Source organism: Cyprinus carpio, chromosome A14, assembly GCF_018340385.1.
Source record: "Cyprinus carpio isolate SPL01 chromosome A14, ASM1834038v1, whole genome shotgun sequence".
NCBI lineage: Eukaryota > Metazoa > Chordata > Actinopteri > Cypriniformes > Cyprinidae > Cyprinus > Cyprinus carpio.
Genome location: NC_056585.1, coordinates 16319550 through 16344527, shown reverse-complemented (window position 1 = coordinate 16344527; position 24978 = coordinate 16319550). Strand labels below are relative to the sequence as shown.

Here is a 24978-nt window from a genome sequence, read left to right as displayed (position 1 = left end):
ACTTACTGCAGGAGTCTGATTGGCAAAGGTGTGCAGATCTTTCAAGTTACTCTTCACCAGCCTCCTCATGCTCTTCAGCTGGGAACTCAGGTTCTGATTGGCTGCATATGCACAAAGGACCCCTGCCCTGATGATTGAAAACAGCATCGTTAAAAAAACACAAACTAAATCAGATTCATTCAAACCAGAAAAAAGCAAGAATAGGAACAAATGTAAAAGAACATTGGTATGGTTGTTATGCCCTGTCAGTAAGATACTCTTGGAGTGTCAGTAGGGGGCACAGCACTGCTACACAGTCACTAGAGGCATGTTCCTCACCAACTGTGCTCTTCTCTTTAGGATACTTTAATTGTGTTGTGGCTTTGAGAATGTTCTCACATTCTGGCATGCTTTTATGAGAACTAAAGAGGGGCAACATCATACTGCTGCAGGTCTATACAGGAAGAGAGCGCTTTTGTTATGCAAACTCAGTCTTACATAGTTGGAAAAAGTACTTCAAACAAAGTGGTGACTGTGAGCTCTCCTTAATTAGACAGAGGCACTTGAAGGAAAAGCCAGCCCTATATTAGTACCTATTCATGATTCATGCATCCTAATTGGGCTGTCTTCTTTTGGTGTGCTCATGGCTACTGTGGGAGAGACTGAATGTTGGCAGCACCATGTTCTATCATTCTAGGTGTTCACTAATGTCTGGGACAAAAGGCATGATTGCCTTAGTGCAAACGGGAAGGATATTGTGCTATTACATCAAAATGTGTGAATCACTCTTTGTTGGTTTTGTGCATATTATTGCATCCATATACAGATCTGTGGGTGCTGCATATGAAATGCATTAATGCTTTCACCCACTTTCTGCAGGACGGGATTTATCACAGCTAGCAACACTAAAGATGAGTATGGGCAACTTCCTGTTACAGATGTGAATGCAAAATACTTCCTCTAGAGAAGGACTTAAAAGAGGACAGTTGCAAAACTTCTGTGCATCAAAAAGTGCTCTAGAAGATGAGCCTGTGCACACAACTATTTTATCTGACAGCAGTAGCATTAGAGTTTATTATTCTCTCTGTAGGCAACACAGTTTTTGTGTTAAGAGTTGCATTTTGTTTAATACATGAGGACCAAGGATAAGCAACATTCAGAATATAAGAGAAGTGTCTACCTTTCATTCATGAGGGGGACTTAATTGAATTGGCCACATGTCTCACAGGATGCTGAACTGACAGAAGAGGAATTTACTAAATTTACTAAAAATCAAATTCAACAGCCATACAACAGAAGAATTTCAATCGGCCAACATAAGTTTTGTGACAGAACCATGAATAATTACATAAACTCGGACCAAATCACAATTTAGAAAAAAAAAGTTAACTGAAATAATTAAAATATGATCAAAATATATTAAAATGTACATTTATTAACTATTAATTTAATTATTTCTTTTTCAAAAAAAAAAACACCACCAAAACCACCACCACAACCACAACCATCAACAACAACAACAACAACAACAACAACACACACACACACACACACATACAGGCACACGACACACACACAGCACACACACACAACAAAACAGTATATTGTTTTCTAGTAACTTTATTATTAAGCAGTGCCATTAAACTATTTTACAATTTAAACTTCAAAAATAAAAAAAAAAGCTTTCTGAGAAATGAAGTGTTCCTCAAACATGGACATCCACAAAATAAATAAATACTACATAAATAATATATGCATATAAATGTGTGTGTGTATATTTTTATGGCTAATACATACTGAAAATGATTATGAATTAAAAGTTATGTCATTTTAAAATATATTGTATTATCATTATAATTTTACAATTATTACTAATAATGCAAAATTATTAAAAAGACTACCCTTACAGCAATTACATGAATTTCATTTTATTTAATTTCTCTTAAATTCAGTTCTGCATCGTGTTTGGCTACCTTAAATTCAAATTCAGTTACAATTTAGGATCTGAAATAGAGCAAACAGCAAACTGCCTGGTGTTTAAAATGACCCACATGTGATATGCAGTGCTTATATGCAGGATAGTGGGCACTGCAGTATGGTATCAGGGTGAGAAACAGGCCACAGACTGATGGAGAATCAAAATGGGTGGCTAGCTACAAAGCACTATTGTTTTTCCTCCTTCTCACCCCCTTATTCCCCATGTCCTCCTCTCTCTGTCTACACTGTGTGTTGGTAAGCTGCTATCTGCTCTGCTCCATAAGGTCAGGGAAAACATAGCTGCCAGTGAACAAAGAGGCTTTGAAGATGGCAAAGTGCATTCTACACAGACTCTAAAACACCTCATATGAACCAGCAATAAATAAATAAAATAACATTTAAAATGGGTATTTCTTCATAAAGCTTACTTTTAAAAAATGTCTCTGAATCACTTTGGCTTTATGTGAAAATATGGCTTTATAACTTGGGTGGTTCAGTGCACTGAAGAATGTCTCTATAGCCTAATGGAGGCAGGAATAGCGTTACTCCCACAATGATTGCTGTATTTAGCCAGACTGGACCTTGGGGCTACTCCCACAACATCCCTGTCTATAAATGCCTCTAAGTGGGGTTTGAGGAGCAGGGTGGGGTGAGGACCTCCTTGACTGCCTCTTTATGCAGACCCAGACACCCAGCAGGTTTGATTTCACCATGAACGCATTCTAGGTCTACCTGTTGATTCCTCTGTACTCAACCGACCTGTAATGTGATCAGCCCACCAACATGACACTGCCATACTGACCCAGACCACAAGGACAGACCACTGTCGACTGGAAAATGAGGGTCAGCATTTTATTTTGGAAGGCAAGACAAAAAAGATGCTTTTAACTGCTTTGCAAGGTATTGAACTATACCATTACCACAAAATAAAACACATGCACTACCATTCAAAAATTTGGATACATAATGTATGGGAGAATTTTATATTACGTAGTTATGGTAGTTTTGTGCTGTACTTACATTTCTTTATAAAAGTATCAATAAACTGCCATTTGACAGATTTTATATTATGTGAGATTTTATGTTAATTTTGTCCTTACTGTTTAACTTATACATTTCTTTACAAGTTAATTTCAATTAAACTGAAAATGGATGAATCGGGCTGGATAAACAGACAATGAGTTTCCAGCATACATGGGAAACTTTGATAGTTAAAAAGCATCTCTGGAAGCACCCAACGACTTGCTAAAAAGCTAAAATATAAGATGGGTTTGATTTATTAATTATTATTATTATTTTTAATCAAATTAGACTCCAGAATGGTTTCATTATCGAAAAGTGTTCCTTTTAAAGTTCCCACAAGTTTCAAGTTGAATATGTTTGTGGAAATGGAAGCGGCAAGCCCCATGTGTGTGCCATGAAAGTAGGCCACATCGGGTGGGTAATTGAAGTGTGAGACAATCACATTCTCTTTTCCATTCATGTGTAGGCCAGAAGGAGGACACATGATTAACCGCACAAACCAAAGCTTTCTCTCTCCATTCTACACAAAAAAATATTGTGCGCTCTTCTCTTAGATCAAAACAACACATAAAAACACACAATACACAACAGTAACTGACAGAAGAAACATTTTACAGTGACTGATTTTCTTTTGTTGTATACAGTGGAATGATGACGATAATATCTGATGATGGATCTATTAAATACTCCTTTGCAAAAAACAGTACACAATCCTGCAAATACACAGATGAAGTGTCAACTGGTACAGCTATGTGCCAAAAAGAACTGTACTCTCATATGATTACTAAAAACGCACACAGAGACTCGCACCACAGAGAGACTAAACACAGAGTCACATTAGGACGTATTGTCATCGTAACCATGGTTCCTCTCTTATGCAAACACATTCTCACATTTTGCTAGAAATAACTAAAACGATACAGGACAAATCCTCACGCACTAGACAACCCAAATCAGGGTTCTAAAAACATATTTGCTGAAAAGGACCCCTCCATAACTCCAAACTGTCTGAGGACCCAGTAAGTCAGTGTCATTTCAATTTCCCAATTTCCAAATTCTGAATGAAGTACTAAACTAGTCAAAATCCTAAAGAGAGATCCACCAATCAGAGCAGTCTCTGTTACTATAGAAACTGCAAATGATGTCATCAAATCTCTCACACTCTCAACTTTGCAGTCCTGTTTCTTTTCCATATATATTTTAAGATTTTGCAGTATATAGTTTTTTTATACTTGCAGAGGACGTAGGTGGGATCTGTGGAAAATGCAGTTGTTGCAATCTCTAGAGTCTAATTGGGGGTGGAGTGGCAGATGCTCTTGCTAACGGTCTTTGCTCAGACATGCATGCTTAACAAAAACGCAAAAATGCAAGAACTTACATATATGTGCCTACAATGATTAATTACCAAGATTAAAACTCAATCTATTCATGCATTATAATATTTCAAGGCTGATGATTGAACCGACAAACAGGCCAAAAATGACATTTAACTGCACAAATACTGTGCAAATGTAGGTTTTCTATGACTAAACAGGGTGATTTAATGAATTAAATGTGTGAGCATGGCACAGCCCAGCTGCATTATAGATGTCATGTGGGTTCAACAGGCTCTACTGTATTAGATTTGACAGGCCGTCTCTGCAAGCTGAGCCCTGGGGTTGGCAGAGGAGCAGCAGCCCCAGTGACCCCCAGTGCCCTGAGCGTAACACTCCTTCTGAGTAGCATTGGGTTTCTACATCCAATCATAGCTAAGCAACAGTCAGTCGAGTGAGTCCATTTGCCCCACAGGAACAACAAATAACAAATTAGACCACTTTAATATCTCAATTGTTTCTCCTAGACATCAGTGAGATTAAACTGAGAGCAAACAGAGTCTTCTGCTTCAGATTTTTCTCCTGAAAAGAGTTCAGTAAACTTATATACAGTATGTCTCCTCTAGAGTTCCAGAAAAGATATCAACAATGTCTCCCACTGTGTGCCATCAAAACCAAGAGATTTCAATGTGAATTATATTTCTCATCAAATTGTTCCAGAGATCAACCTATCTATACATAAACAATTCTCATTTGTGTCTATTTTGGTGAAAGATCTAATGAATTTTTTTTTAATATTAATGTAATGTGCGCATTAAAAAACAAACCTATGAGCAATGAAATTTCTGTGCAAATGGTCTTATCCATGTCAATGTAAAATTCAATGACCATTAAATTAAACTCATTATCTTTAGCTGTTGACTGATTAAATCTATTTTTAGTTCAATGGCAGGCAGGAAACTTAACACCATTTACATAGTAAGACAGAAAACATCTAACATGCATATGTTTTATAAACACATTACTGTTCATAATTTATATAAGTAAGATTTAAAAAATTGTATTCAGCAAAAATTGGCATTAAAATTGATCAGAATTGACAGTTAAGAACATTTTATAATGTTATAAAAGATTCCTAATTTTTTTTTTATTTATCAAAAAAATCTTTAAAAAATGCATCACAGATTCCACAAAAATATTACGTAGCACAAAACTGTTTCAACAAAGTGTAAGAAATGTTTATTAAGGCACAAAAATCACCACATTAGAAATGATTTTTTGAAGGATCATATGACACTGAAGACTGGAAATACCTGGCTGTTGAAAATTCCAGCTTTTTCATCACAGGGAATAAAATTATATTTTAACATTGTATTAAAAATAGAAACCAGTTATTTTAAACTGCAATAATATTGTCACAATTTACGGTTTTCTACTGTATTTTTGATGAAATAAATGCAGACTTGGTGACATCCTTTCAGAAAACATGAAAAAAAATCTACCAATCCCTAACTTCTTTTTTTAGTAGTGAATATACTATAACCAAAGTATATATAGTATACATAAGATATCTTATACAGATAATCTTTTAATGAAGGTCGCGATTACAGGAAACTACTTGCAGCCAACTTGCTTTTAAAGCATCTAACAAACAGGTAGTCATGGACGCCAGTGATCTAAAGTCTGTAAGACCGTATGATAAAGTGTTACAAGAATTGAACTAAAACTACTTGAGTAAAACACCTCAAGTTGTTATGTTGCCTGACCACCACAAATATTGTGTTCAGACTCAGTTTTTTTTTGAAAACCAGTGTCCCTAAGAAATGCCTGTTTTTCTCTTAAGAGTGAGATGGCACTAATGAGTAATTTTCTTGGCATAATTAAGTCACTTCTTTAATTATTCATCATGCCTAAATTATGCCCAATGTTTTATGAAAAAGAGCAAAGAGCCCTGCGAAAAGCGGCCTGAGGTTATCAAGAAACTTCCAATAAAATTTAAAAGTTTGGAAAAAGCTAAAATGACAAGACAGTTTAATGAACAAGTGCCCTGTTTTCATCACCCCACCACTTAAAAAACACTAACTATTCATCATCTCTCAAAAACACATCAGAAGGTGTCCAAACTCAAAAACTCCCCTGGAGAGGCTTCAAACTCAAGCAAATGTTCCATAACCTCTCTGTGAGATTCCTCTCAGAGAAAATCACAAACACATTTGAATGATTTTCAGTTAAACTTCCCACTAAGAGACGGGTGGCGCCTCCCTCACATTTTGAAACAAGATTGACACCTCGCTTTATCTAGCACTGAACAGAGGAATGTGCAGAGTGGTCCCGGTGTTATGGCTATCATCAGAATCATAAATGCTGAAATCCTGGGAGGTTTTCACATGAGGAGACATGCCCATCTCCAGGCAGCCAGGCAGGTTGCTGTGGAATCTGTAATAAAGAGCCAGCCGGCTGAATGCATAAAGCAGAGGAACCATCAAACACTCTATTCAGTTTGCTGTCGCTATCCTGGAGTTCCTGCTTTGTGCAGTTCTGCTGTATTCTTTCTTCTGGAGGTACATTGTCTTACAATATAGTCTTTGGGAACATGGCACCCTTTAGGGAAAGGAAGATCCCTGCACGCTTGAAAGTGTCCATTGTTTTGAGGTCTTTTATTGAAATGATCATCAGCTTTTGAGTTTTGCCTTTGTTTATTTAGGCTCTGTTCCAAAAACACACTAAGCTTCTTTTGCTGTCACTAACCCTACACAGGCAGCTTCATTTCACAGTGGCATCTTCTAAGTGACCAATTTGAAAGGCTTGCACCAAACAGAGACAATAAATGATTTCAACTGAGGCTTAATGATAGCATTGTTGCTAAGTTAAGAATTTGATATTCTAATAATCATTATGAATATCAAGAAAGTTATTGGAGGAAAAATATAATTACTATTATTTTTGCCATAAAATATATTTCTATAGATATAACTGATAACTGATGCTAGATATGTAGATAGATCGATAGATTCCTTTAACTCATTTCTAATCCATACGGATAAGCATTTCCCATTTTAATAAAATTTGCTTTTGAAATACATTATGGGATTGCTTTTTTTTTTTTTTCGCGTTTCGCTTTTTTTGAACAGCTCCGTAGTGCATCATGGTAGACCGTAACTTTTTAAATAGACGATCGCCTATGCATCTGAGTTCTCAAGATATTGCATACTTAGGCAGAAACTAGTTTTGGAACAGATCCTTTAGGCCTGTTCACAATATGAACAATAGATATAAGGATAAACTATATTAGCATACACACCAATGGATGACAGTGTTCTGTTTATTATCGAGCACATTCTGTGAGTTGTGTCATCTGCCTCAAGCTCTTTAAAGCAGGATAGAGTCCAATCCAACAGATGTTAAATTTTTTTTTAAGTGAAAATTGTGTTGTGGTGTGTGTGATTTTATAAACTGTATCGTTATCGTATTTGTTATAGTCATCAGCATTGGGGTGATGGGGCTTTACCTTGTTAAAGGTTACACATGCAATCCACACCATGCAACATTCAGACAAACACAACGCAAACTTACGTGATAAGGAATGTTGGTGGTGAGTAAACCGTGTGGTCAGCAAGTTCTCTAATTCAGTCCGTGTTCTTCCGCTGTCTTCTGGTGCATCTCCTCCTCCGCAGTTCTAACCAGCAGCGGCAGAAACAAAAGAGAATTCCCAACAGCGGCCGCAGCCACGGTGACAGCAGGCCCAGTGCAGTGCACACCACAAACCCAACTCTCCTAATTAATAACCTGCACAGTGCCACAAAAAAAACCACACAAGTTATACCGATTAGAAAATCTGATATGATCAATAAGCGCAAACCAATTGAGTTATTATTTAAAATAGTTTCCTTGAGCATTTAAAGCAACAAAAAAAAAGAAAAAAAGCCCCCCCGGTCCGCAATGAAGTTAAAGTAAAATAAAATCTCATTTAAGGCTTAATTTGTATACCATCCTCCAGCAACCCACGTTATACAGGTTAATGTTTAGGTTAAGTTCGATGGTATACAAGGCAGGAAGGAAAGTGATATTTAAAACTACAATTACACTAAATGAGCAACTTGCATGTACGGCCATTAAAGGAATAATTCTCCCCAAAATGAAAATTAGCTGAAAATTTACTCCTCATCCTCAGAGCCTTCCAGGATTAAGATGAGTTTGTTTCAAACAATATTAAGGGATAAAGAACTGCTATTTAGAGCCAGAAGCAATTGGATGAAGTTAAAAAAGTTTTATTATAAAATTGAAGCTTTTCCTCCACAAGATGCTAATTGATGGGACCGAAGTCTTGTGGATTATTGTCATGTTTTTATCAAGTGTTTGGGACTTCTCATATCTACGCAATCCCATTCCACTGCAGAGGATGCCTGGTGAAACAAGTTACTGTTATGCTAAAGTTTTTCCAATCTGTTCGGATTAAAAAACAGCGCCATCTATAACTACATATTGTAGGCCTGTGGGTTAGCCATTTTCAGCAAATGTTCATTTTTGGGATAAATAATTTCCTTTAAATTATTTAACTAACCGTTGTTTTTTAAAAGGAACGGTAAGGTAAATTTAAATGAGTACAAAAATTTTCACAGTTTCCTATTGTTTTTTTTTTTTGTTTTTTTTCCTAATAAAAAGCCAGCAACTTTACCTAACCATGGAAGCTTTTTTTTTTGCAACTAATTTTTTTTATTTTTTCAAGTAACAAGCAAATCTTTCTTGTTCTCCAAAACCCTTCCATTTACGGGCGTTTGAAGCGGGGTAAATTTAACCATGTGGCTGGTTGTGCAAGAATTTTCCAATGCCTGTATGTACATGATGGAATAATGTTAAAACACTTTTTTTTTCCATATTTTGCCACCTGAAAATCCAGTTTGTTTGCAACCAGGCAGTCCTGTGGCCAATGAGGGGACAGTGCTGACATGAGCGGGGGCGGTCCACCGGCTAGGCCTGTGGAATAACGGGCTTTAAAATCACATGACTAAACAAGAGGCTTTGTCCTGTCCGCAACTACATCCCCTCACTTCTCCTCAGGGGGTAGAGCCTGTCCATCCTATTAAAATCTTCTAAAAGTGGGGAACAAGCTACTTTCTCCTCGTCCCCGCAGAGCCAGCGCGTAAAGAACTGTAAGTCTTTTTTGGAAATGTCAAAAGCTTACCAGGCTAAGACTATCATTGGGGACTTTCACACATAGGCTACCGCAGAACACTTAGGTCATGAGAGTATTGAAAATGTCTACTACTGACGGTCATTCCCTCTCACTGACCATCTGATTGTGCTCTCTCATATCAGCATATGAAGCTTTAGATGGTTTCATCTAGGGACAACATCATTGCGGTTAGCATAGTCACACTCCTCTTACTAGTCATGGCTGAGCTAAAAATGCATACAGCCTTAAAAATGAAAAAATCTGTGTATCCTGTGATCATATTGACCAAATTACATAGATGAAAAGGGAAAATTAAAATACCTGTGATTTTAAATATAGGATGGACAGGAAAAAAAAGTTTAAATGAACATACTCCCAGTAATAAAGTAAGAAACTATAAAAGGTACTTCCCTTTAGAGCTGGAGGATCACTTTGAAAACTCTAGAGACAATTGTACGATTAACTGGGGTCATTTTCTCAGGAGAATATATCTGAGAAGAGCAAAACTAAACCTCTCCATTTAATCGACATTGCGTCTAGGAGAAACTATTATCTATCTATAACCAATCACACCGGAAATTTTCAGGACACAAACAGCATTCTCAGAAAACCACGCAATAGTTGTCCGTCATTTCATATAGAGCAAGAGAGCTGCTCTGCGATGCACAGTCTACCGTCTGTGTGGTTTCGGTAACTTACAGAGATGCAGATATGAGCTGTGTGTCATCTGAAGGTTTAGATCCAGTCAACTTCATCACAGGTGGTAGAAAAACAGTGACTGAATCTAAAACCTTTAGATGACACAGCTCATACTGTATCTGTGTCTCTCTGCAAGTTACCAAAACCCACATGAAACCTTCAACACACATTAGACACGCATTTGAGCAGCAGAGCGACTCTTTCACACTGAATGACGAGACAGACAACTAGTTGTCCAAACCGGTTGAGTTCACACAGCGCGTGTTTTCCGAGAATACTGTCACTCCTGTAAATAACTGTACTATGTGTGAATGTAACCATATTAAGGACTTAAATACAGGACTGACAACCGTATTCTAATGCTGTATGAATGTGGCAAAAAGTGTGATAAATTTTCGGTATGTTAAAAAAATCTATTAATTTTCAATATACTGTCAATTTTTAAATCAGTCTAATGTTCCTAAAGGTTCCACATGGATGAAACAACTATGATCAAGATTAGACTGAAACAGACATGTGAACAGAATGAGAGCAGGGCTGGGCTTTGTAAGGGTTAGGTGTAACTAAAAGAATGAGGCTTGGGTTCTGGTTGGGCCCTTGACACTGCTAGCAGGACACACATGTTACCTGTAGTGTCAGAACAATTTTTTTCTGGCTGGGAGGCGCCAGATGATGATAGGCATGCAGATCAGCAAAAAACAAAAAAAACAAAAAAAACAAAACAAAAACAAAACAGAACAGATGGGTAAGCAAAATCAAATAAACAGTCAAACAAATAGCAAATAAAATCATTTAAGAACTAGAAAGAACACTCCCATCTGTAATGGAACAGACCCCATTTTGACAGTCCCAGAGATTGATTGAATCATGGATTTGGCCGACAGTTACATCCATATCCATCTCTCCATATTCTAAAATGTTAGAAGAGCAGAGCTATCTAAAATGAAAAGAATGAGGAATATTGATTATAGACGATATTTGGGACCATTTTGAAATTATTCATATTTCAGCCTGTGGGTTTTAATAAATCTCATTTAAATTAAGCTTAAATTACTAAATTAAATGATGCTCCTTTAATATAAACAATATACAAAATTAAATGATTATATATAGTTTGTGTTGGGAAGAATTTTTTCAATGTTTTTGTGAGAAGTCTATTACTGTATATTCAACCAATGCGTTCTGTTTTAAAATAAAAAAATAGAGTAAAACCATTATATGTGATATTAAAATAAACTGTTTTCTATTTTAATATGTTGAAGAGGTAATTACTGTGATGGCCAAAAGCTGAATTTCATTATGATATGCTGATTTGGTGGTGCTCAAGAAACATTATCACATTTGAGGACCCGTAGTGTGCTGCTGGATGCACACACATTTTTTTTGGAAAAAGGTAAAAAGTTTTAAATGCCTCTTTAGATCATATAATGTGACCCTTGCTCAATAAAAGTATTAATTTCTTTCAACACTAATATAATATAATATAGGTTTTTTTGCTGTTTGCTGAGACACAACAATATACAGATAATGGTAAAATGAGAGTGGCTTTGCATTTCTGAACTCACCTTTCCTCTCACCATTCACAAGAAAATTTTGCACCATATGTTTGTTACTGTTTCCCAGGAGAAAGATGCTGAAACTTCAAAGCAAGAGCTGTTGTGTAATTAAAACTTGTTATTAAAAAGAAACAAACTACGTTTCATATACTACTGTATTGCTACATAGCCTACACTGCCAAAAGCAATTAACAGCTCTTCAGAATAAGCGCATAATAGGGCAAGGAATCTCCGGGCTTTCAAATGCAATGAAAATATCTGTTTCAATAATAGATGCACACTGAGACAGTGTCCCTGCCACTTAAACTGCGTGGCTGAGCACGTAATCGCATGGAGGGTCAGGCTAGTCCACAGTTACATGCACTAGACCACCCCCTTTTTCTGGTACTCGGATTGTATGGCCTCCCGAATTTCATCATTTTGCCACTCTAAATGACACGAGATCTGCAATGACAGGCGAAAACAAAAATGTCAAAGGCCCAATTTTGTGCGCCACCTCCGAACAGGTGTACGTAATGTTATTCAACATCCAGCTGAAAAAACCAACAAAGAGCTGACCTGTGGATGAGTGTAACCATTCAGTACGGGTTCATCAGAGTGTTTAGCCCCCGAGTGTTACCATTATCACAATTAATACAATCGTGAGGGGAAAAAATATTAGCTATCTTAAGACAAACAGTCAGACAATCACAAAGTTTCCTTGGGGAGTGTTCTGGAGCAAACAGTATGTGAGGTTTTGTATGGCTGTGCTGACTTAAAAGTTGTATTATAATGCATTTAAACAAAGGACTTGGATTAAGAGCCCATGACAAATATACGGCACATTATTTAGAATGGCAGTAGGAAAAAGGAAGAAGTGCTCTGTTACATAAAAATTTCTTAGCCAACAAGGAAATCTGTGCATTTGTATTCAAAAACAGAGAACAAAAATCCTACAGAGATGTTGCAAGGGTGAGTTGAAAGATCAATTATGAATAGTGAACTAATTTTGCTCACTTTGATGTCAACTGAAAAAAACAAAACTATTTATGATGGTTAGACTTTATTTGGAAGGATTGCCGTCTTGCACCAGCTGAGTAGAAAGGAAAAGCCTATTTCCTTAGAAGACAGCGGTTGGTGGACATTTCGACTAAGATGCGTTCACTAAGTGAACTGACTTGCCTTCTTACAGGGATCGTTCTACAAAAAAAAATGAAAATTCTGTCTCATCTATTCACTTCCAGTTGGTCCACAACCTGTATGCGTGTTCTCTATTCTGGTGACCAACAGAAGACTATATTTTAAAGCAATTTTGGTAAAAAAAACACGTTGCCGGTAGCCATTTATGTTCGTATGTGCGAGAGGCACCATCAGCAGATATCTTCAACTCAAAAACCCTTGCATTTTCCTAGCCTGCCTTTAAAGGGATTTGGGTTTATACTCGAATTTAAAGCTGCTCCAGCAGTAATTCTTCATAGAGAATCTTCTCTCTGTGTAGATCCTGAAAGTTCAGGTTGCATTTCTCACAGCACCACCGTTTCTACTAGCCAACCAGCATCCAATATCTAAATCACATCGATACAACTCACAAACATACAGGTGCAGTGATGGCAAACATCCCCAACAACACTAAAGGAACACCGCCTTCCCTGTTCTACAGCTCATCACCAAAACAGGAGGAAATATATTTAGCTTTCACATCCAATCATAAATAAAATAGCAGAATATCAAGCAATGCGAAAGTGATTTCAATTTAATGATAGTGTAACTAAATCAACCCTATAAAAATGGACTAAATACATCTTTTTTTAATCTGTCCATGAAAATGCAATAATATTACGGAGCCTCTTCTTATTTTACAGAATTCCTCTCAAACAACCTGTCATATAGAGATCGCTTCTTTACCATCCATCCAATCAATTCCCTATGAATTACATTAAGTACCCCCCCCCATTTTCTATAAAAAAACTTTTTTGTATAATTAAATGCAGTTTCAATTCAGAAATGTTTACCCCCTTTGTAGTAGTAAGGCCAACATTTCTGTTAAAAGTCTACAAAAATCCAGTATGAGATTGAGTTGAAAACATCATAAGGAAACGATGGCGAGCCATGAGGTTACATCCTCTACCTGCGGCATTGTCGGGGGTTTTCGGTCTTTTCTCTATGACGAGTTGCACAGAGTCAATAATGTGCGTAACAAAAAATGTCTTGTTTCTTCACGAGGAAGTATTCAGTATGGCTATTACTCCAATCGCTCAGCGCCTCTAAACCAAACTAATCATATATATATATATATTTTTATAATTATCACTGTTAAAAAAATAAGTCTATTATTTTGCCACTAACATGGGTCCTCAAATTGAATTCATGCATGTTCTACAGAGATGTCCTGTGCGTCCTGAAGCCTTACTCATCTTTCAAAGCCAGGAAGAAGCAGCCAATGTTTAGAGGATAAATAGAATGCTGGCCATTGAAAAAACATCACTGGGTCACTGCATTATATTACCCGCTATTATTTTGATGGACCCTATAAAGTTTCCTGGTAAATTAGCATGTTCCATAAATCAAGGACATCCGCTTTCATTGTAAAACCCTCGGTACTGGATTGCCGAACTTTTGCACTCATACCTCCAACAATGAGACCATTAATTATACAGGAAAGGAAGACTTTTCAAAGAACAATTTCATCTGCCTAATAAGGTTCTCCCAGTATCATGTCAACATTTTTTACCTTAAAATACACCCCATGAAATAACTTGATCTTCACTGATTGAGTCAGGTCAAGTCACCTTTATTTATCTAGTGCTTTATCAATACAAATTGTGTCAAAGCAGCTTTTACGTGTTAAACAGGAATAAATGTGTGAGATAATGCAATGAGGGACATTAAAACAGAAAACACGTTTATCAAGTCAGTTCATTGTTGATTCAGTGATGGTCATCGTTCCAGCTTAGTTCCTTTCGTCTTCTAATAGTGTGGTTGAGTAAGTCAATAAATTTGACATATTTCATATTTCTGAAAGTGAAGTAAAGTGACATGTGCCCAAGTATGATGTCCCATACTCGAAATTGTGCTCTGCATTTAACCCATCAAAGTGCACACACACACCGTGAACACACCCCTCGGAGCCAGTGGGCAGCCCATTTCTTGCTGCAGCACCCAGAGTGAGCAGTTGGGGGTTCAGTTACTTGCTCAAGGCTTCACCTCAGTCGCTGTATTGAAGGTGGAAGAGAGCGCTGTGTCATGCCTCTCACCTAAAATCCCTGCAGTACAGAGACTCACTTAAATTGGTCTACAACCAAAATGTACTTCATTATTGCCACAGTCTATGCAGCAGCAAAATCTGGTATGTCACAGTCCTGTATATTGAGTACTTAATAAAGTTACAGTTCACACACACCATGGTACGGGTTATTTATTTGAAGTGGTACAACTGCATTCTATAACCAACCTCACACCTGGTAATTTGGTACATTTTGAGACTCACACCTATACTAAACTAAATGTGGTTGTCGGTCCAAAAAAATGTAGCCAATTTTTATTGCTGGTCAAGCATATAATCACACAGTATCCAAGCAAAAAACCATTTTTACACACCAGCCAGATAGTGGCGACGTTTTAGTGCTTGTGGGGCAGATGGGATTGTGGGTGAAGGAATCAGGTGGGTGGCATACCTCCACCAGCTCAATGATTCTTACGAGAAAACATCAAATTCTCTCCGCAAAAAAGAAAGGACAAAAGGGATGAGCAGTGCATGATAGTAGGGAAGATGAAGATCAGCGTGGAGAGCTTGAAAAAGGATGAGTGGAGAGGAGAAAGGCTGGGTTGAGATAAAACAGAGAGGACATGGAGTTGAAGCGTGGTCTGTTCTGATCGATTGGGGCTGCGGTTTCCCTTTAATAGACTCACACGTAAAATGCGCCAAGCACATACACATTCAGAAGTGTCATACAGAAGCATATCCTTTAAAGCGAGCCCACGGTCTTAACAACACCGTGCAATCTCTCGTTCATTGTTCCCCATGCATAAAACCACAAACAGGCCAGAATGACTCTTCGGGTGGTGTGTCCTCACTGACAAGCGATCTGGAGTGACAAAACAACGGGCAGAAATTCATTTTCAGTGAGAGATGGTGAATTTGAAGGTGACATGACCGGCAGAAACACCTCTCATTTCTCTGTCTGGCCGTTGATTAGCTGTGTTCCTTCATATACAGGAAGTAACAAACCGAAGGGCTCAGTGGACACAAACGAGGGGCAAAGGTGCTGAGGACTCAAAATACCAGTTGCAGAGGGACACACCTCAGTGGACATGGCTACAGCTTCCTTTCTTGGGGGTTACTTGGGGTATTTAATACGTTTAACTACGTTTTTTTTTTTTTTTTTTGGGAGAGAGAAATTTAATACTTTTAAAAAATGTATGTGTAGCAAAAAGATACTGTAGAGGTTGCTATAAATGTGGCTTTGTTAGTGATCTACTTTTGATTGCCATGTGGTAAATGATGACCATCTGATTATGTCTTTGCATGTCAGTGTTGGTTTGTTCATCCACCCCCTGGCATGGCAATGATCGCCACAGGCCTTGTGTAAATTCCTACGCATCATCCATTCATGTTTACTAAGGACTATAAGCAGGATGTTTGCTTCACGTCAATAGCCCCATTCCTCTTCCTCTCTCACGTTACGCTGGTTTACCATAAGCAGGTGGTTTATAGCAGTGGCGTCCCCTCATTTTTTTGTCACAGCTCCCCCTTGAAACCATTGCCAATACTTTTTGTCAGTAGGCGGCCTGCATTCTGTAAAAAAACACTTCAGCCTCAATTTACTTAAAAACCAAAATTATAATTTGAATTAAATAATTATTTTAATGATTTAATTAATAAAAATGGCATTTCAAATATAATGAAAAAAAAAATATATCATAGAATATAATAATACATTCTACAAAAATATAATATATTTTTTTATTTTCATTAAATGGATTGAAAAAGCAGATGTATAAGGAATAAAGAATTGTTATTGGTAAATCTCTAACTTAAAAAAACAAAAAGTATTAAAAACAACACAACTGATATGTTTTTTTTTTTTTTTTTTTTCTTTTTTGTTTTCATAAGGGCAAGCATAGTAAGTGCACTACACATCAGTATCAAGTGGACCGAAGAAAACGATGCACATGCTTCATTGGATTTTGTGTGCATCTTCAACACAAGTGGATTTGCATATAAGGAAGTGCAGCCCACACTTTGATAAACCACTTCATTATGGATCAATCTGTGTCCTGAATAAAATAGGGCACCTTGTGGCACATCACATAAATGTGTAGTAATTCTAGTCTTGTTTAATTGCAAGAATCAAGTTCTCTTCATAAGGACAAAGTTTTCTTTGATGCTGCCATTTTGATCCATCTTTCACAGCACTTGTTCCTTCAGCTCTTGGTTTCCTCCCGCGGATCCACTCTCAATCCCCCCCCCCCCCCCACCCCCCCCCCCCCCCCCCCTCCCCTCCCCACTCCTCCCCCAACACCCACGCTATGCTTTTCAGATACGGTTCTTGGCTGGTTGCAGAAGAGAAATTACGAGATTTCTTTAGAAAAGTAATGCCTTTTTTTTTTGTAAAAAACACACCCCCCAACCGTACTCTTTCAATAAATATTTCATCATTTGATTCCCCCACGGTGGCTTATGGAGATAGCAGCCTTGAATATGAAGTTTGTAACGCCTCACCATCACATTAATCATGGCATGCCATATGACGCATCTAAACTCTTTTTTTTTATATCTCATCAGTTAGACCCAAGACTTAATGTCTGTCAAGAGAAAGAAAGTGATTTACAAATGCCCCTTTCAGGGCCAGAAGTCTTCTGAAATGTGCTCATGAACATAGCTGAAATTGATGGAATGTAATGAATATTGTTAGCTCAGGCTACGGCCCAAATAAAGTTCAATCTGATGCAGGGACACAGACACACATGAAAATGTTTATATGCTAGGCTCTGCTAATGTTCAACTTATTATCTAGCCTGCAAGCAGTGGCTAAATAATAAACCCTCTTCAACTGGCAGACTGTCATTTTGTCTCACTGTGCATTTGAAACAGCAATAATGTAAACATTTTCCAATTTACATTGTGAAGTCACTGTAAAGTTACCCATGCCCAAGTTAAGGAAGTCCATAACATACCTGGGCAGCTTTTTTCCATCTAGGCAACAGGATTCATGAACATCCTTAATGGATAGTTCACCCCAAATATGGAAGGAAATTACCCCATGAATTTAACTCACTCTCAAGCCATCCTAGTGTATACAAATTTCTTCATTTCCAAACAGATACAGGGAAGCAGTTTGGGGGTTCGGTGCCTTGCTCAAGGCACAACTCAGTCGTGGTATTGAAGGTGGAAAGAGTGCTGTACATTCACCAGATGTCCCCCCCACCTACAATTCGCCTTGCCGAGTACGAGACTCGAACCCGCAACCATTTTGGGTTATGAGTCCAACTCTCTAACGCATTAGGCGCAGACAACTTCCTCCACTTCCCCAAATGTTAAGCTCAGGTGAGAAGTGCGGTTTGCTTGAAGCGCAGAAGAGATAGCAAAACACGTAGCTCACTTGGATTTCGTCAGAGGGATTTCGATAACTACAAGCCAAGAGTGAGCTAGTTTTTCCTTTGGTGTACAACAAATTTAGGTTCTCCGCCATACTAGCAAATATTACTCACTCAGATCTTACCCCTTACAACCCAAGTCCTACGTCATCCACCCTGGAACGCCACTCTCCTTGTGAAATGGGCGTAGGACAGTTAGCAGAATCTTCCAAATCCCTGCCACCATCAGTCACTGCCATTATAAGAGCTTTGGAATAGCCAGGACATTTTTAATTGCCAGGTGTAAATGGGCCGAAAAATTCATCTTCTAATCGCAATGCTGTTGATCTGTAAACGTCATTGTGTTTGGATTGTAATTGGTTCTCATACTATATATGACGATCATGGTTGGCAAGTTACATAGATGACTTCAAGAAGATGATTATTTAGATGAAGTATAAACTACAAACGCACATGGACTCCTTGTATGATATATAAAGTACATAACGTAGTATTAAGACCTGATATAGCAATGATACCAACATTATGATTTGTAGTACAATTTTCACGCAAATAAATTAAAAATAAAAGGCTGCGCGGCACAATACAACTTCTGTTCTATTTCACAGTTTTTACACACCATTAAAAAATACAAACTATGCTTCTATTCACACAGTTTACACTACCATTGAAAAAAAATACAAACTATGCTTCTATCATCACAGTTACACTACGTTAAAAAATTAAACAAGTCAGAAAGTATAAATTTATTTGATTAAACAAAATGTTTGATCTTATTACCAATTAAAAAGTAACTGTTTTCTATTTTTATATGGTAAAATGTGGTTGGTCCGATACAATTTGTAAAAAAAAATAAAAAATCAGGATTTTGGACATTGATAGTTTGTATATTATAGGCTTACAAGTCATACATTTCATTATGATAAATGTAATGTGTCCTTGCTCCCCCCCCAAAAAACAAACACTTAATTCTTTAAAAATATCATACTGACCAACCCTCTGACAACTGTTTTTTAATACTTCTGAATATTTTTCTGTTATATTCAGAGTAAGTGTTTCGCTAGTGTATTTTACACATTTTGTAAATTTACTAACACAGAACCTTATTTAGCCCATGGAAGACAAAATGGAGAAGTAAAAAAATAATTTTAGAAAAATGGATGATTAACGGGGGTGGGGTGTAATACGCTAAGAAGTCCCAAATGTCTGCTGCAGTCACTAAGATTCACTGAGCGGCATTACTATTTATATTAAACAAGGTTTACAAGCCCTAGCAGACATCCAAGCAGAACTGCATGAATAAGAGGATTAATAACTGCAAAAAATGCATTTCAGAGAGATACATTTCCACAGGGCATTCACTAAATCATTTTGGGCCGCGTTGTATCGTGTTTACTGCCAGCTCCAGACGTGTTACAAAATGCCTCAGGGAGATTGCGGTCACAGAGACCTAAGTGCTTTTTTGTGGGCCCAGCTCTTTAGCTTCCGCAACAAAGCTATCGTGTTGCTCAGCAACCATCACCTGAGAGCATTAGACCCGCGCTGGCTAAACATGTGCTGGTACAGAACTAATATTAAAACATGACGGAGAGGAGACTCCGACGCTCAAAATGTCTAAAATTGGTATTAAAAACTTTCACTCAACTAATGTGTCTGCCTTTGCTCGGAATTAGCTCTTCATAAATGCCAATCAAACTGAAGAAGAAATTTCTAACTATATTGGGAGTAGAATTCCTTACTTTTTGTAATAAGTGAGTACTGGATATATACAATACATAAGTGACTGTATCTACACACACTATCATTTCAAAAAGTTTTGGGTCTTGTTTTTTTTTAAAGAATTTATTATCGTCTATTAAACTGATAAATTGAAATCAAATACGTATGATAGTAAAAGTACACTTTGTTTCAAAATAAATAATAACTACCCAACAAGCTGTATTCCGTCTGAACTTTCTACTTCATCAAAGGCCACACCTGAAAAACTATCGTATCGACCATTTCCTAACATACAACACAAATATTAGTTTTCAAACCCGTGCTAGATAAGTAAAGATATATGTTTCTTGCAGGCAACAGCACCCATCAGGCATATTCCCGTGATGATGCTCGTTCTGAAGGATCACCTGCCTAACACATGGAGTAGTCCCAATGGCAAGCTGAAAAAGTCAGCTTTGGCGTTCATAGGATATAAATAATATTTTAAAAGAGATTAAAATAAAACAAAACATTTATAGGTTGAACACATTTCACAATATTACTGTTCTTTATTTCGAAATAAAAGTCCGCTCTTTCCAAACACCTTTAAAATCTTACGAACCCCAAACACTTTGAACTGGTGCAAATTGCAAGCACGTGTTTACACATTCAACTTGATCAAAGAAGCCAAATTATAAGCATTACCAAAAACCAAATTTCAATCACTTGTTTAACACCTTGCATCGGTTGACTTTTCAATCCTGACACAATGTGTACCCCTATGAACCCAAAACGGAACAACACATTTTTACAAACCGCAGTGTAGATAACTATATCACAATTCAACTGTCACAATCCTCAACTGACATCTTCATCTTTTGGACGCTGACAGCTCGATTTGAGATGCCTGTCTTTCTTCTCTTTGAGGTACTTGCAGTGAAAGCAAATTGCCCGAGATGGAGGCACATGTCTGGTCTGAATTTGAAAATTTAGTATGGTCTGTCTCACTCTGTCACAAGTTGCTTCCCCTGAGCCCTTCGGTGAAGAGGTAACCTATATATTTTACAAGTGGAGAGAGTGTACAGAAGCTTACACAACAACACGGTTAAAAAAAACAACAACACAAGTGGTTTATTAAAAATTGGTCTAATTATGTGTATAAATTCACAAGTTTGCTAATATTAGTAGGTCAAAAACAGCTAACAACACCAGTGGGAAGTACCACCATGTTTGAATTCTATCATTTTTTGCACTCATTTTTCAAATATAGTGTTTTTTAGGCAATCACTCTGGAGTCACAGAAATCTTATATCATGACTCCAACTGATTGGCCGATGGCCACCATAAGAACAAGCTCAATCCAAACCTTTTCACTATGACAATCCTGAGCTGTGACACGTAAACATCTGTCATTAGTGACTCCATTATGTGAAAATCTTCAGGTGCAATAAACTCAGTGCCGATTAGACTGAGGTTTTTGTCACACTTTCACACAGAGAAGAGGATCTAGATTTGATCAGAATATTCACAAGGCTTCAGAATCACTCGAGACCATTTCTGCTTTTTATTTAACATGAGTGAACGCGCGTGTCACTTGTCCACCTACCCTAACGCTAACCACGAAGCAGTGTTTCATGACGTTTTCTTATTTACTCACCTAGTGCCTTTCTCCTGAATAACTAAGTGCCCAGAGGGTTACAATCTGCATCCTGAACATTAACAATAACTATCTGTTCAAGCACACCTAAAGCAAAAATTATCCTCTGTAACCAAGGAACCCAGTTACCAAGGAGAGGGGAACCCAGAGAAAGACATAGTTAAGAATAAAAAGGATGAGGAAGAAGTGGAGGAGGAAAAAAACACTTACACAGAAAGAATGTAGGGTAGTACAAAAAGTACAGTTCTCCACTTTCAGGCCCAGTATTAATAAAAATGGCATTACATGCATGGGTTGAGTTCAAGCTGCATTTGGAAACCCACACCAGTCTTCTTCACAGCATCTGTTGGCTTAGACGAAACTGAAGGGGGATCTTTAGATTAATATATGAACAGCAATTTGAGTTGCCCTGTATTCTGATACGATCACTAAGAAAGGTAATTTGCCTGGTGTTGTGTGAGTGTGTTGTGTGTGGTTGTGTGTGTGTGTGTGTGTGTGTGTGTGTGTGAAAATAAGCATTTACATGCATGATATAGAATAATCCTCACATTATCTTTTACATTTACATTTAGTCATTAGCAGAATGCTTTTTTATCCAAAGCCGCGTGCGGACCTTACAAATGAGGACAATGGAAGCAATCAAAAACAACAAAAAAGCAATGATATATAAGTGCTATAACAAGTCTCAGTTAGCTAAACGCAGTATAGACGTAGCAAGGGCTTTTAAATAATAAAATAAAAAGGAAAACAGATAGAATAGAAAAAGAATAGAGTGTAAGAGGTCTTTTTTTAAAATTGAATAATAAATAAAAAGAAAACAGATAGAATACAAAAAGATTAGAAAGGTAGTTAGATTTTTTATTTTTTTTAAAAATAGAATTAGAATAGTGAGTGCAAAAGTTAGAGGGTCAAATAAAGATGGAAGAGATTGTGTTTTTCAAGCCGATTCTTGAAGATGGCTAAGGACTCAGCTGCTCGGATTGAGTTGGGCAGGTCATTCCACCAGGAGGGAACATTTAATATAAAAGTCTGTAAAAGTGACTTTGTGCTTCTTTGGGATGGCACAATCAAGCAACATTCACTTGCAGAACGCAAGCTTCTAGAGGCACATAAGTCTGAAGTAATGAATTTAGGTAAAGGGGTGCAGAGCCAGTGGTGGGTTTTGTATGCAAACATAAAAGACTTGAAACTTATACTATCATCTACTCATAAAAAATTAAAATTGAAAAAAAGAGTTGTGAAGCATATTCCTAAAGAAAGGGCCTGATCTTCTTGATGCGTGCTGCCCGCGTTCTGGATTAATTGTAAAGGTTTGATAGAACTTGCTGGAAGACCTGCCAGAGAGCGTTGCAGTAGTCCAGCCTGGACAGAGCTTGAACAAGGAGTTGTGCAACATTCTCAAAAAAAAAGCCCCATATCCTCAAAATTTAAAAAAAAAAAAAATCTGCAGGACCGGGCAGTTTTTTAGCAATGTGGTCTGAGAAAGTCAGCTGATCATCAATCATAACTCCAAGCTTTCTGGCTGTTTTTGAAGGAGTTATGGTTGATGTGCCTAACTTGATGGTGAAATTGTGATGAAACGATGAGTTTGCTGGAACCACAAGCAGTTCTGTCTTGGCAAGGTTGAGTTGAAGGTGATGGTCCTTCATCCAGCAAGAAAGCATGTCCTGTTAGACAAGCTGAGATGCCAGCAGCTACCGATGGATCATCAGGATGGAATGAGAGGTAGAGTTGAGTGTCATCAGCATAGCAAATGGTATGAAAAGCCATGTTTCTGAATGACAGAACCTAATGATGCCATGTAGACAGAGAAGAGAAGTGGTCCAAGAACTGAGCCCTGAGGCACCCCATATCTTTTATCTTTTACTATCATAACTTTTGTCAGTTGTGCAGTGTACTGTAAAGGTAACATGTTCTCTGTGAACAAAATAAAGCCTTTACCAACATTTCAAAACACACAAACAAACAAACAAACGCCCCCATTAAATATCATATAATTAGGTCTTAATCCCTCAGTGAAATTGCTTGACAAGTGTAGTTTTCTTAACTTTGTTAACGTATTCCCGTAGCAATATAATTCTGGTCTATACAGACAGAAAATGGAGGAACTGGTGTATGCTGGACCAAAACTCTCCCACTCTTTTGCTGCAAGACCCCAGATATCAACTAAAAAACGTCAGGCCCCCCAACCACCAAAGCCTGTGGGCCCTGCCCCTGTGAGAGCTCTCCGACCCGGCTGCCACAATGCCAGGGCCCAAACCCTCCATCTGCTGTAGGTGAACCAAAAACAACTGATAGCAGCTCTCAGTGATGTGTGTTGGGTTCCCGCTTATAATAGCAGCAAACATCCATAAATGTTTACATAACAAACGGGAACCCAGTGTGCCTGTAGCTTTCTCTATTTCTGTTTTATCACGTGATAGAAAGTCTATGGCCTTCTCAAGCGGGAGGGCTAACTCATCTAATCTGCGGCCTGTTATGCATCAAACTAATATTGCTGTAAAGACACAAAGCACTGCCATCAAGTTAGCATTTTTAAACATTCGTTCACTAAAAAATTAATTATTTCTAATCAATGACTTTATAACCACAAACAATCTGGACATTATGTTTCTAAACGAAACATGGCTAAGAAGACAGCTGCAGTGCAATGGTCACTCAATGAAACAGCCCTCCTAACTTTACTTTCATGAGTGTCTGCAGGACTGTAGGAGAGGTGGCAGGTGTAGTGCTCTATTTAAAGATGTCTATCAATGCAAGCAAGGGTCATTTGGTCAGTACTGTGTCTTTTGAATATCTAGGGATTGTGCTGAACAGGGTGCTCCACTCCACGCATTCTCGGTTTTATCATTATTTACAGGCCTCCCAAAACTCTCCAGCCTTTGTTGAAGAGTTCACAGAAATGTTATCAATGATTTTCTCAGAGTTTGATTGTTTTGCTATTGCAGGGGATTTTAATATTCACATAGATAATGCAGAAAACAAAACTACAAAAGAAATGATAAAGGTTCTAAACACTTTTGACCTGATTCTGTGTGGTGCAATGGACCCACACACAAAGGGTGGACACACTCTAGATTTTAATCATCAGTAGGGCTCTAAACATTTAATCAATTGTTATTAACCCTCTGGAGTCCCGATTCACGTGTATACGCGTGTTGAGGCATCTTCTCCTGATGACCCCCGAAAAGAACTTAAATTACACTTTCAGTTTTGATCGTACAGATAACAGCAATACATCAATCGAATCCGTAAACGGGTCTGCTTTTATTTGTATACACATAATAACAACAAAACTTTGTGCATTTACAAATATAAGAAAACAAA

At 37.6% G+C, this 24978-nt stretch overlaps 1 pseudogene; it reads right to left on the bottom strand.

Moving 5' to 3' along the window:
• The window catches only part of LOC109054622, a 56533-nt pseudogene that overhangs the window by 15360 nt on the left and 16195 nt on the right, over nucleotides 1-24978 (bottom strand).